Below are 13,725 nucleotides of genomic sequence, written 5' to 3'. Positions count from 1 at the left end.
ACTGGTAGGAGAAAATTTACCTTTTCATACAAAGTGTGGAATGCCAGAAAAAAAAAAGAATAAAAAATCTACCAGCTAACATATAAAGTTAGTTAGGAAACGTGCAAACATCCTGGTGAATTTAAATAGCTGGTTGGATCAGAAATGGAGGAAAAATAACACTGGGTCAGGAACAAAACACAAAGCAGCCAGAAACCTTGTATTTCTAATTTAGGTTATAAATACTCACTGCTAAAAAATTTGTTATTACAAAATGTAATTGATTAAAAAAAGGCAGGTTCGGGGGGAGTTAGTTGATGACTTTAATATGCTTCAAATACCAATCAAAAATATCTCCACATTGCTGAGGCTTTTTATTTCCTCAGATTGTAACTAGGTGATATGCAACTAACACTTTCTGTGCTTTTCAGAATGAAATCTTTATTATTTATGTTGTAACAGCATTTGTGATTCCTCTCTATGGCTTTGAGTCCTCAGCATTAGCAGAGCAGAACTGAAAGAGGTCTGCAAAGATTCTATTTTACATGTGCTGCTTATGGTAATGTTTTATTAATAGGATATTTGCATACAAAGGATTGTTTACTTGTATTTCCATCAGTGTAAGTTAATATAGAAGCACCTTCAATGTGACATGTATCAGATGCCATCAAACTCATTTTTCTACATAAGATTTTACTCTGTGAACTTCATTATTATTATTATTTTCTTACCCTTTATATTGTGGTAGCAAAATAATGCAATCTTGGGAGTGTACAGAAGACATTGTATTGATTTCTGATATTTGAGTTTTATATACAGTCATAAATAATAAACTGTAGCAGTTTAGTGCACTGTGGACTAGAACCTGCCAACCCACTGTTGTTTCAGTGAAATAAATTTAATATAAACTCTCCTACTTTTATGTGAAAATTTCTGAGAGTTGGGCCTGATCCCTCCTTTATGTGTTTGTTGTCTCTGTGGACCCTTCATTGTTCTGTGCACAGTTCTTTGATCCAGCAGTTGAACCTGAAGCCAAAGCTGGTGAACCACAGTATAAAAATTAGGGGTAGAACGGTAGAACAGAAAATGTGATTAAATTGTGAAATTATAATTGAAATTTGTCTTTCGTTTATTCCTGCTCAAATAGGCATAGTTACAAAGTATCCACATATAAACCCCTCTTTTTTTGGCTCTAAATATGAATTGTAGGTAATTCAATTTATCTTACAAATCACTGAAAAGCTGGATTTTTAAAAGGATAATAATGTACAGATAAAAAAGTGTATCAGAAAGTAGGATTTTCTTATCATAGCCCCTCTTCTTAGAGCATAACAATTCAAACTAAGCCACAGCTGAAGTCACTTCTTTGGTAGCAGCTGGTTTTCCATAATTTGGATTTTTGCAATAATAATTTACACCTCTTCAAATGAGCACAGAGTGAGCAAAACATTAATTTAAATATGAGTGAAAACATTTTGCAGCTATTTCTTCCAGGTAGAACACAAAAGTTTTGACTCACTGGGGGTAGCTCTGCTACTTTCACTCCTAGAAATAAGAGTGAGTACTGAGGGAAGAGGGAAGTTGCAACAGAAAAGATTTGGGGGGAAAATGCTTTGTTTATAGGCTGTGACTTGGACAGCTTTGTTCTTCCAGGACATTTTTTCAGGCAGGATGGAAGAACAAACCTAAGTCACAGTGGTGAATAATGGAGTGAAATCACAACAACAAATGCCCAAGATGTGAAAAGTAAAATTTCAAATTTATCATTCCATATTGTAATGCAGAGGAGGAGTTTTCATTGTGATTGAGAGAAATAAAAGAGAGCAAAATCACTTTTGTCTCTAGATATATGTCCAGAAGATTACTAAAAATTGGAAAAAATATCACTGGTTTTAGGAATTTAGCCTATTCCTTGGAATGAAGTTATTAAACCTGCTAATCTTAGCTCAGAGCAAGGAAAAGACTCAGGTAACTGCTCTCACATGTAGCAGGACACTCCTTCCATTCTAAATTTTCTGGTTCCAGTGTCCTGTTTACTCATTGCACAGCTCCAGGCTCGTTTAGTCTGCAGGTCTTTATTCATGACTGTACCTTTTTTAATTGATTTTTTTTTTTTTTGTTGGAAACCTCAGCTCCATTGATACAGGTTTTTGCCTCAGCTTTTTTTGTTATATGAAGTTCCCATTTTTTAAATTGTATGATGTGATCTTGCATAGTTTGATCCATTTACCAGCTCAGGTTTTTAAATGGTCTCAAACATTTCTTCAAGTTAATGTTTGTATTTTTGAGAATCAGTTCTGCTAAAAATATGGGTATTTCTACTACTGGCATTTTCTTTAAACAGACAACAGTATTATCTTATTTCCCAGGGACATTAATTTTGTTCTCTGGCTCTCTGAAACCACTTTAATTGGGAAAATAAATAATGATTTCTACTAGACAGGTGAAAAATTAGGAATGTGGAACAGAAACCTGTTCTGAGATCTGGGGGTATGACAGGAAAGCCAAGTGCTAAATTCACATATTTTTAGAGCAATTACCTAAATAATTTATATTCATGTTTCTTGAAGATGTGGTAAAGTTATTTATAAGTGTATTTGAGCATTCCTTCAATGTCTAAAAACAATTTTATAGGTATTTCTTCCTCTTGAGTATTGCTGACTTCCAGCTACACGTTCACTGTACACTTTCACACTGCACTGTTTTTCTATGTGCCATCTATTTATTACCCTTAAGCTTCAATAGTAACCATTGAGCTGATGTTGAAGCTCTTCTGAATGAACATTTCAATAAATTTCAACACTTCCCCATAACTAATTTCAAATTAAAATATGACTCAATCCATATTGAAAGTAGAGAGTTGCCCTGGACATAAGCCAGTCTTCTAAAAATCCCTTTTAAGTGAGAAAGGACCAAAATGGTTTTAGTATCTTTGACTTGCTTCACCATCCTCTTTTAACCGTCGGGCTTCAGCTGCAGGAACACCCTCAGCCTGCCCGTGCCCCCGAGCTCGTTAAAGTCCTTCCTTTCCACTCGTGTTTCCATCAGAGGGGCATTAACAAGAGACATTTGTCCCTTTCCCCTGCTGGTTCTCTCTCTGCTGTTTCAATAAGACACCTTTTCTCTTCTTAACATTGTGAAATGCTCCTAAAAGGGATTACAGACTAACACAAACCAGTTAAAAGAAATATTTTCTTAATCTAGAAGCTTATGCTCATTACACAGGGCACAACAATAACAAGAACAAAAATCCCAAGCATTAAACCAAATGTAAAGTAACTGTCAGAATAATGGTCAAAAAGGCTTTCCAGAGTCTTTAGATTGATTCACATAGTAAAAATATTAAGCAAAGTCAAAATTAAATTTAAGAAGGGCTTAATTTAAACTTTCTAGGTCTGCATTCTACTTGTATTTAAACAGAGATCTCTTAAGTTTCAAATTACTCTTAGTAAAGCCTGAACTTTGAGTCCTAGAGACATCTATGTACATGCTGCAGGTTTGCTTGAGCTGAGGGAAATGAATCTTCTTGAGTTCTGGATCTTTATTCCCTGCCTGAAGGGTGTATCCTGTGAACAGCCCATTTCTCCTAGTAAGCAACTGGCCAATCTAACAGTAGAAAATGAAATTCAGAGGAATAATTCCCCTTAAAAAAGAGGAGACCAGTTGGTTGAAGGATATTTGCACTGGCCAGCATTGTTTCATAAAAGCCAGACTGAAGATGGGGAGAGCTCTGCTCTGGAGAGGACCCTTCCAAGACGTGTGTTTCTAGGTTTATTTCCCAATAACCCAAGTGCATCTCAGGCCACTCACATCACACCTTTTGGAGAACAGTTTTTTTCAGCTATAGAATGTCTAGTTTCTTTTTTAGTGCTTGTTTGATTGTTTTTGTAATTGTTTTCTTTTTTGATGTGTTTTTTTTTTAATGGCTGCTTTGAGCTTTCTAAAAAGAACTGCATTTCTTTCATATGTGATGTTGTGTAACCTGTGATTCAAAAAACTGGCATTAATGAGACATGTTGAAGAGAAACACAGACCTGAATTACCTACTACATGTTCCCTTAGGTGAATGTCTTTCACTGGTAGTTTATGGGCAGAACTGTTAAACATTAAAAATCTGCTCAATTGTGTACAAGATTCTTAGAGTAGATAAATGACCCTGTAATAACTTGAACTCCTAAAGCATTTGTTAATTAGGCTGTGGGTAATTTTTAAAGCATTGCCATAGTGATAGTTTCCAGAATGTTCTCTGCTCAGAGTAGAGTTTGGGAAATTCCTTTTACAAAGGAATTGTAAGTTATTCCTGGAATATAAGTTAACAAAGACATTTCCATAAGCTATTACTTTTTAATGTTATTTTAGTTCTTTAAACCAGCGAGATGATTTGCCCTGTTTATGGACTTCCTTAAAGGATAGAGATGAAGAACAGAGCTGCTGCATTTTGATTCGATACAAAAGGTGAAGAAGTTTTCTGTGTCTCCAAAGGCTTTTCCCTGTCAGTTTTAGAAGCAGCATTGTAGCACTAGCACATAATCCCCCACACACTAACACAATGTCCAGTGCCACTGCCATGGCACAACTTCCATGGAGTTATCTGTGTGTGTCAACAACTTCAGGAATCACAACTTCAGCTTATGTCTGACAGTAAGATGGGCAGAATTTTGTCTCTTGTTCCTTTTGTCACAACTCTGGTTAGGCTCTGAGGGGATGCTTTGCCCCAGCTCTTTGTTTTGGTTAGTGGTCCATTATGGAAAACAGCCCTTCATGAACTGAACATCAACCAGAAGGTTGTCTGCAGCTCTGCTTCCCAACTCAGAAAAGCTGTTTCAGACTCTTGTGCAACTAGAGCTGTCTGGATGAAAGCTAGAAAGGAGACAGAACTATCCCTTCCTACTAAAACCCAAACCATGCTTCTGGTACAGAAAACAAGGGCCTTCAAAATGGAAACTGGAAGTGGCAGCTTTTGCTTGCACTTCTGAGCACATGGTTCCCAACCTACGGGAGTGGAGAAGGTGCTAGAAAGGGGCAAACTCACCAGTTGAGAGAAGCAGCATCTATAAAGATATTCAGATCTAAAAGGTGTTCTTTGTGTTAATTTGTGCCTGAAAATGACCCTCAACTTTTTCTTCTCATGGTCATCTTTTCCCTGACCCTTCTCCCTTTCTGTGGACTGAGGTGCTCTTTTATCTTTTCCCCTTGGATAATTTCACCAAGGATTTCTTTGCTGGTGGCTCATGATGAAGTGTTAAGACTGAGAAAAGGTTCTGACATCTTCCTGTACAGAAACTTCACGTTATCAGAAAGGTTTTGATGGATGCAGGAATTTATTTTGGCCCTATGTGCCAGAATGGCTTTACAGACATGGAAAGCAGCTTCTTTATGTTTCATTTCAACACCACCAAAGAATCCAATTAACAGTGATAAAAGAAGTGATGAGATATTAGTAAAAACAGGTAATGTTTTATGAATTACTTAGCAATTTAAATGGCTTTCTACATTGCAAGGGCCTCTGGAGGACTATTGATACAACTTAAGTGTGTGGGAAGCTGCACTGGAAGAAAGCAAGGGCGATTTACAGCCCTATAATGACCTGAAGACATCAGGGATTTGGCCTGACCCATGGAAGGTAATGGGTGAAGGTCAACTGATTGAGATTAAAGCAGATAATAGCCTTTTCTGTCTTTAACATCCACAATACCTTTTTTTATGTGCCTGAATGCTGAAGACTGGTAGCATCAAGTAATTATTTTCCTTCATCTGGAGTTACTTGGATGCATTCTTCCTACTATGCTAAGTATTTAGTAGAATCCTTCTAATCTTTCTCTTTATCAGCTGGTTTATCATCTGGTGTTTCTTCCCCTGCACATTTCCTTTATTCCTTCCATGATCTAGAAGAAAGAACATCACTATCTCCATAACTGTTACAGTATTTTATTCCCTATGCAGCACTACTTCTGCGTTATAGTTTATTTCTGAGAAATTCCGTATTTAATCATCTCTGCTTCCTAAATGTTTAGATTTACCACTCTGGTTCTTATCTAGTTTTATATAAATGTGAACCATTTGGCATGTCTGACATCACATATTCTGCCAAACAGCAGAGAAACTAATTGAAATACTCTGAGCATTTCAATTTCCATCCGTGGGCCAAATTCCCAGTTGTCATCAGCTCCGTTGTCGTAATCGTGGAGCTCCACAACAGTATGTGGAAATCTGCTGACACAAATCGAGGCTGTAGCCCACTATCTGCAATTGTTGTTTAGTTGCCTGATGGAAAGGAAATTTTTTGTACATCCTGGTGCTGTTTTCTCCAGCAACGTGGCTTCTCAGTAATTGCCACCTTTGTCCTCCTCGTTACAGAATGTGCTATATCGAGCAGCTGAGATGAACTGCTGTACCATCCAGGAGTGAATGGGGCAGCGGTCACATCCACTCTTGGCAAATAGTCTCAGCCTTGGATCCTGTTTCTTGCATCCTGATGCTGAAAGTTCTGTTTACTACAGTTTTCACAATAGCCTTTGAGAACGAGGACTCCCAGAACACAATAGTGCACCTCCAAAAGGGTTGCCAAGAGGAGAAAAAAATAGACTTCCTTCTTTGGCAGAGCTGGAATATAGGTAAGGCTGCACAGCATTCCTTGCCAGCAAGGGGGGCATAACAACTCTTTTTGACTCCGATCACTCAAATGAAGCTGCATTTGAGAAAATGCATTTTTCTTGGATGGGGGGAGCCTAGAATGACTTTTTGCTGTTAAAGAAGACTGTATAGAGAGAGGAAAGAAGGATAGCATTCAAAGATTTAAGGGGAAAGGAAACTATGGACATCTCAATTATCAGCCTGCCAGAGGCCACAGGTAGAAAAAAAGTCATTTAAAATTGAGGGTGCCATAAGCACCTATGAAAAATAGGAGGACACCTCATTCATAGGCAGTGTATCACACTGCTAATTTACCAGCAATAAGAGAAATTCTTGTATGAGAGATAGACTGTGATACCATGAACACCCATGAGATGTTTCTGGAAGGGTTGAAACAGCCAGAGAATGAACCAGAATTTATAGGACTACTTCTCATCAGGGGAGCCACTTGATTCTTTTCTTGCATGGGAAAGGACAGAGGGATTGAGGTAAGAAGCAAGGAGGATATCCATGCTACTTTTTTCTCATTTTCCCTGGAAAGTGGAGAAAGAATGGCACACCTGCCCCAGAGCCTGAGCCTGGAGACCACCCATAACTCCTTCTAGAAGCAACAGGACAGGGATAAAGGGCTGGGAATGCTCTTTGGTTTGTGCTGTAAGGGAGAGTATATCAGGAGAGGGCTGGAAGGATAACATCTCAATGAGGATACTTTATTGGGAAAGGGAAATAGAAGAGTCAAACATATAACAAAGAAAGAAATAGGAAGAGAAAACAGATGAGCAGAGAAACTGCAGCTTCTGGAGTCTTAGTGATTAAGATTTCCCTGTATCTGGTACAGGTTTTAGCAGTTTGGGTGTTGATTTGAGTCAGTTAACAAAACAAGAGCTGTGTTCTTATAACTCGGGCAGTAGCCTGAGTGTGGCTATTGAGCGTGTATGAGACCTTTTTCATTTTTTTCATCAATTATGGTGTTAGTTTTGTTCATCTTCAGCAGCATTTACAACAGAATTAGTCAGACTCACACTCAGCTCAAAAGACATGTTTTTTAAATTAAGCTGCAGTCAAAGAACAAATGGATTTAAATAACAGGGAAAAGTGTTTCATGAAACTTTGAAAAGTTCAGTAAAGCCCCAAACTTATAAATTCTAGAGGTCCAACGAAACCCCCGTACTCTTTTTTTAACTTGTCTCAGGTACCCTGTGAGGGACTGCAATGCCACTGCTTTAATTCCCAGTGCCTTTGGAACTGGACAGGAATCAGTGCCTTCAATCCTTCTATAATCTCACCTTCTGTATTCAGGAGCTCTAACGCCTGTGAGCACCCTGAGGGTGTGGCAGTGGTGACAACAGCAGCAGAGTGTCAGTGGGGCACACACGGGTCACCCCCGGGGCAGGTGTGCCCTGCTGAGGCTCGGGGAGACTCTTGCTCATGGTCCTGGCCAGATGCAGGGATTGCTCTGGGGAAGGGGAGGATGAGAGAACAAGCGTGGGCGGAACACGGGAATTCACTCTGGTTGGCTGAGGGCTCTGCTCGAAGCAGAAATATGCTGACTTTTGTATGTATGTGATAAATGTGTTTTAAGAATAGCAGTGATTTCTTAATCCAGTTTTGCAAGTACAAACAATTACAATGCCTTGTAAAATAGTTGCTTAGATTCCATAGTCCCAATGTAACAAAGATCAAACTGCTTTTCAGCCCATGATGATCACTTTTGCTCCTGTTTGAAGGACGAGGGGAAGGAATACCAGAGTTTGAAGTCAAATATTTTTATCTTAATTACCTTATATGAACTTTTGGGATAAAATATTAGAGATGCATCTTACTGTTTTATTCTTTTAAGCACTGGTGGCTTTAAACACAATTGCTGTTTTGTGCTGCAAATTCCAGATGAGCTTTCTGATGCCCAGTGCATATTGAAATACAGAATATGAGCATTTTAGCTCTTCAAGACAGAGCAAACCAGTTTCTTCTTAACACTTTCTACAACACTTTCTGGGATTTGCTGGACTATGCTGGTCTTTTTAAGATATGTGTGAATTTAGAATATTTTGTTGCTATATGTATGCAGCTAGAGTTTGGTTTAAAAAAGGATAGGAAAACATATAATGACATTGAAACTCTATATGCCACAACAAACGCAAATCTGGATCTTCAGTTAGAAAACAAAGTGTGCATTCATGAGATACTCTCTGTTTAAGCCCAGTCCCTACTGAGAAGTGCTGCAGTGGCATCTGAAAACACACAGAAAATAAATCAGCCCAATGTGTCACTGTTGGCAGGAGTATTTTTGTGATTATAAGATAATCCCAGGACTGTTCTAGCATACGTGATCTGAATTGTCTTGCATCCCCAGGGTGAGTTACTCCCCTAACAAGGCTCAGTGCTGAAGGTGTATCTCCTTTTAAAGCAGGGATTACAGAATCCATGTAGAAAAGTCCAGGGTAAAAGTTTACAAAAATGTGTTTTGTTTCTTTTAGCTGGGATGCTCTAATGGGATCAGTTGAACTGCAATTGTAACTTTCCTATAGGTAGCATAGCCAAGATCTGTTTCAGAGCCCATGGATGGAAAAAACCCAACCCCTGTTTCACTTTTCCTGTTCCCTTGTTTCCCTCCCATCTCCCTGTTGTCAACGGGGGGAATTGGCACTGAGGTTGTGTGTGTGTGTGCCTGGGCTGGGGCCGGAGGAACAACCCCCAAAGCCTCCCAAAGCCTCCTTCCTGCAGCTGCAGTAAAGCAGAAAGTGTACTCAGCCAAAGAACTACACGTGACATGTTTAATTGTAGGGATACTTTTTCCTTTTTTTTTTTTTTTTAGAGTTCTATCTAAGGTTTTCCCTTTACAGAAGGCTTTGTGAATGTGCAGTCATGTTCAAAAGGATTTTTTTATCAAAGGTAGAACACAGTGCATGATTCGGCAGTACTTTTGTCAGTCACTTTGTTATTTGTAGCCCACTGTCTCTCTCTTACTCACTCTTTTCTCTTTTTGCAAACCCTTTTCATGTGATTGCTTACTCTTGGGATGCAGTGGAGTGGGGGGGATGCAGTGGAATGAGTGGGAGGCAGTGGAATTGGGGGAATGCAGTGAATGGGATGCAGTGGAGGGGGTGGGATGCAGTGGAGGAGGGATGCAGTGGAGGGATGCAGTGGAGGGGGATGCAGTGGAGGGGTGGGATGCAGTGGAGGGGGATGCAGTGGGGGGGATGCAGTGGGAGGGGGATGCAGTGGAGTTGGGGGGGATGCAGTGGAGGAGGGTGGGATGCAGTGGATGAGGGATGCAGTGTGGGGGATGCAGTGGAGGGGTGATGCAGTGGAGGGGGATGCAGTGGAGTGGGGTGGGGGATGCAGTGGGGAGGGTGGGATGCAGTGGAGGGGGATGCAGTGGAGGGGGATGCAGTGGGGAGGTGGGATGCAGTGGGGGGGATGCAGTGGAGGGGGATGCAGTGGGGAGGGTGGGATGCAGTGGAGGGGGATGCAGTGGAGGGGGATGCAGTGGAGGGTGAGATGCAGTGGGTGGGGGATGCAGTGGAGGGGTGAGATGCAGTGGAGTGGGGGATGCAGTGGGTGTGGGGGGATGCAGTGAGGTGGGTGAGGGGTGGGATGCAGTGGGAGGGGGATGCAGTGGAGGGGTGGAATGCAGTGGGGGTGAGATGCAGTGGGGTGGGGGATGCAGTGGAGGGTGAGATGCAGTGGAGTGGGGGGATGCAGTGGAGTGGGGATGCAGTGGGAGTGGGGATGCAGTGGAAGGGGATGCAGTGGGGGGTGGATGCAGTGGAGGGGGATGCAGTGGAGGGGATGCAGTGGGGGGGGAGATGCAGTGGAGTGGGAGATGCAGTGGAGTGGGGGGATGCAGTGGGGAGTGAGATGCAGTGGAGTGGGGGATGCAGTGGAGTTGAGAGTGCGAGTGCAGTGGGGGGGATGCAGTGAGTTGGGGGATGCAGTGGAGGGGTGGGATGCATGGTGGAGGGGGTTGGAATGCAGTGGGGGTGAGATGCAGTGGGGGGGGATGCAGTGGGGGGCAGTGGGAGATGCAGTGGAGTGGGGGATGCAGTGGGGGTGAGATGCAGTGGAGTGGGGATGCAGTGGAGTGGTGGGATGCAGTGGGGGTGAGATGCAGTGGAGGGTGAGATGCAGTGGGGTGGGGGGATGCAGTGGGGTGAGATGCAGTGGGGTGGGGGGATGCAGTGGAGGGGGTGAGATGCAGTGGAGTGGGGGGATGCAGTTGGGGGGGGGGGAATTCAGGTGATGGAGCCGGGATGGCGCCACCGCCCCCTGCTGGGCACCGCGGGAACGCCGGGAATGCCGGCCGTTCCCGGTCATTCCTGGCTGTTCCTGGCCATTCCCGGCTGTTCCTGGCCATTCCCGGCCGTTCCCGACCGTTCCTCACCATTCCCGGTAAAACGCCGCGGGCCGGTCCTTCCTCCGCAGCAATCCAGCACTAATTCACGGCACACCAGCTCCTCCTTCCAAACTGATGAACCGCTTCGGTTTTCGGTGTGAAAACTGGACTCACTAAATAAATTTACCAGCCGTGGCTTTGTGGAGTTCAGAGGAAACTGTCTGTCAAAACTGAAAGAGAACTGAAAGCTGCCTCATCGGGATTTGTTCCGTCTATGCACAGTGCTGATCTTCTGAAAAACACCTATTTGGCCTTTCCTTTAATGTTTTACATTTTGCCATAATAACAAGTAGTTACTCTAACAGGCAACATAAGTTCAAATTCAAAGCATAGGTGTAAAGGTGTAAAACTCTTCCGAATAGTCCCAAATGAATTGTCTGCTTCACGAAATCAATAAGATTGATCTCGGTGTTTGCATCACCCAGGAGTTGTAATGGATGTTTGCTGACGTTGGTGGAGCTGGGTGGGGCAGCAGTTGTTGAGCTGGTGGAATGCCCCAGAGTTTGGTGATTAATGAAAAGGCAAGGAGCTTCTACCACCTGAAGGATGGATTAACAGCAGCTCAGCCAGAGGTGTCATGACTGAAACAGTCGCTGAGTGACAAATCAGGAATTCAGCACACAAGCAGAGCTGCTTTCAGGATCTCTGGGCATTGCAGAAGGGATGAGATAGAAGACATTAATTAATGTATCCTACTAATCCTCTTTCTGCTTTTTTTTATGATAAAATTGTGATTCAGTATTTTTACAGACATTTTCACAGTGAGTTTTCCTCTCCAATTATGTGGCAATTCCATGAATATCAGGAAGCCTCCAGCCAAAGGACAGCCACAGAGTATCTGCAGTGAGAAGATGGCCACAGACTTGGAAAATCCATTCCAACCAGGTCTGCTGCAGAGAAGAGAGAGGGTGGGCCTTTTCTGCTGGAGTGAGTTTTTGGCATACGTTTTCTGTGCACTGTTACAAAAGCTGATGTGCTCAGAGTAAGAAATAGCACAGGTCAGTGAGTGCAACCACACAGGAATTACATACACTGTGTGCACTGGGAGGCAAAAGGCTGATATGAACTGTCTTTTCTCTTGGTAATTGAAAAGCAGGTCTTTGGAGTAAGATGTACAGAGCTAGTAAATGTACATATATAAGGCTGAAAAATGTTTCATTGCTCGGAGAGCATACTGAATTTTAAATTTTGTTATTATTGTATATAAAGAATATCAAATATAGAAATATTAAATATATAAAGTGGTAAATACAATAAACAGTCATGACATTAATAATTGAATATTATACAGTGAATATTCTATATTAATAAATATATTTAAATATATGAAATATTAAATATATAAATGTTGGGAAAATCCTCTTCCTCCCCTAACACCTGGGGCCCCCATGCTGTTCTCGAGATGCAGGATGCCACCCAGGGACCTGGCTCTGTCAGGGAGTAGCTCCCCTCCTGCACTCCAGCGCTCTCCCTGGAAGGGTCCCACAGCCTCTCGCTGCTGCCCCACCTTTGGTCGCTGAGGTTCCTGTGTTTCCCAACAGAACATCAGTGCTCTGGAATGCTGCTCCTCTCAGTGCCACCTTTCCTGAAAGGCAGCAGAACTGCTCAGGGCTGCCAGTTACCTGCTGTGCAGGGCTTTGGTAAAAAACCTCTTTTGAGGAGGTAGCTGATGTTTTGGACAGAAAGAAGGCTCCTGGGGTTTTTAAGTAGCGTGTTTCAACCCCTCTTTAGTCCCAAAATGTTCATTGGTGTCTTGGAAACTATGGAACACAGTTTTTGCATTTGGGAAAGGCATTTCCTCCGTTAGGTATCCACTGAGACACAGAGGAACCCACCCTTCCCTTTGTTTAAAATGGGAGGGGTCCTTGTGCTGGGGAGCAGTCAATTTTGCAACATTATGGCCTTTCCTGGTTTGGATCCTCCTTAGAGTACACACACGATTTTTAGGCTTCATTGATACTAAAGGAAGTGTAAGCGGCTTGTAAATGCATTGGACTCCTTTTGGTGTGGGTTTCATGAACAGAAAATGCTTACCTTAGCAGCAGATGGGGTGCCAATATTTCAGAGAGCAAACAGTCTCCTCAAAGCCCACGCTGTTCCAAAAAAGTGACCAACTCCTACAAAAATGACAAATTAATTAAATTATTGTAAAACAGCTTTCAGCACTGGTGCAGAAAGATCAGCTAAATAAGCAGAAAACCACTTGGTCTTTTGTGTGTGTGTCAGAAGCTCAGTGACTGGGGGTTTTGATCAGTTGGGCTGTTAAATCACTTTGGATACTGATTCAAAAGGGCATGTTGCTGAAAACCACAGCTGGCATTAAGATACTTTTCTAGATTAGATGATGGATTGTATTTTAGAAGTGTATTGTGCAAACTGGGCACGAAAGTTACTCTTGACTTCATCATTATTTCATCGCCTTTTTCAGACTCACTGAACTCTATGCAAAGGAAACGGCAGAATTCAAAAATTGTTTTAAGTTCCTTCTAAACTCCGTGAGTATGACCTAGAATATGCAAGTTCGTATTTCAGGAGAATGAACAGACTTTCTGGAACATGGTACCAGATGTGACAATGATTGAGTGGTTGAAGTGAATGCTTTTTCCTTGTCTGCGTCAATTTTATTCCCATATGTTTGTAATTGCGAAGGATTTCTCAGAGTCCTGTTCTAAGAACGAGGCTAACTGGAAATGTAGTTTTTAGATTTTTCCAGTTCT

Source organism: Myiozetetes cayanensis, unplaced genomic scaffold (genome assembly GCF_022539395.1).
Source record: "Myiozetetes cayanensis isolate MyiCay16 unplaced genomic scaffold, myiCay2020 scf39, whole genome shotgun sequence".
NCBI classification, from domain to species: domain Eukaryota; kingdom Metazoa; phylum Chordata; class Aves; order Passeriformes; family Tyrannidae; genus Myiozetetes; species Myiozetetes cayanensis.
This window is presented reverse-complemented; position numbering follows the sequence as displayed.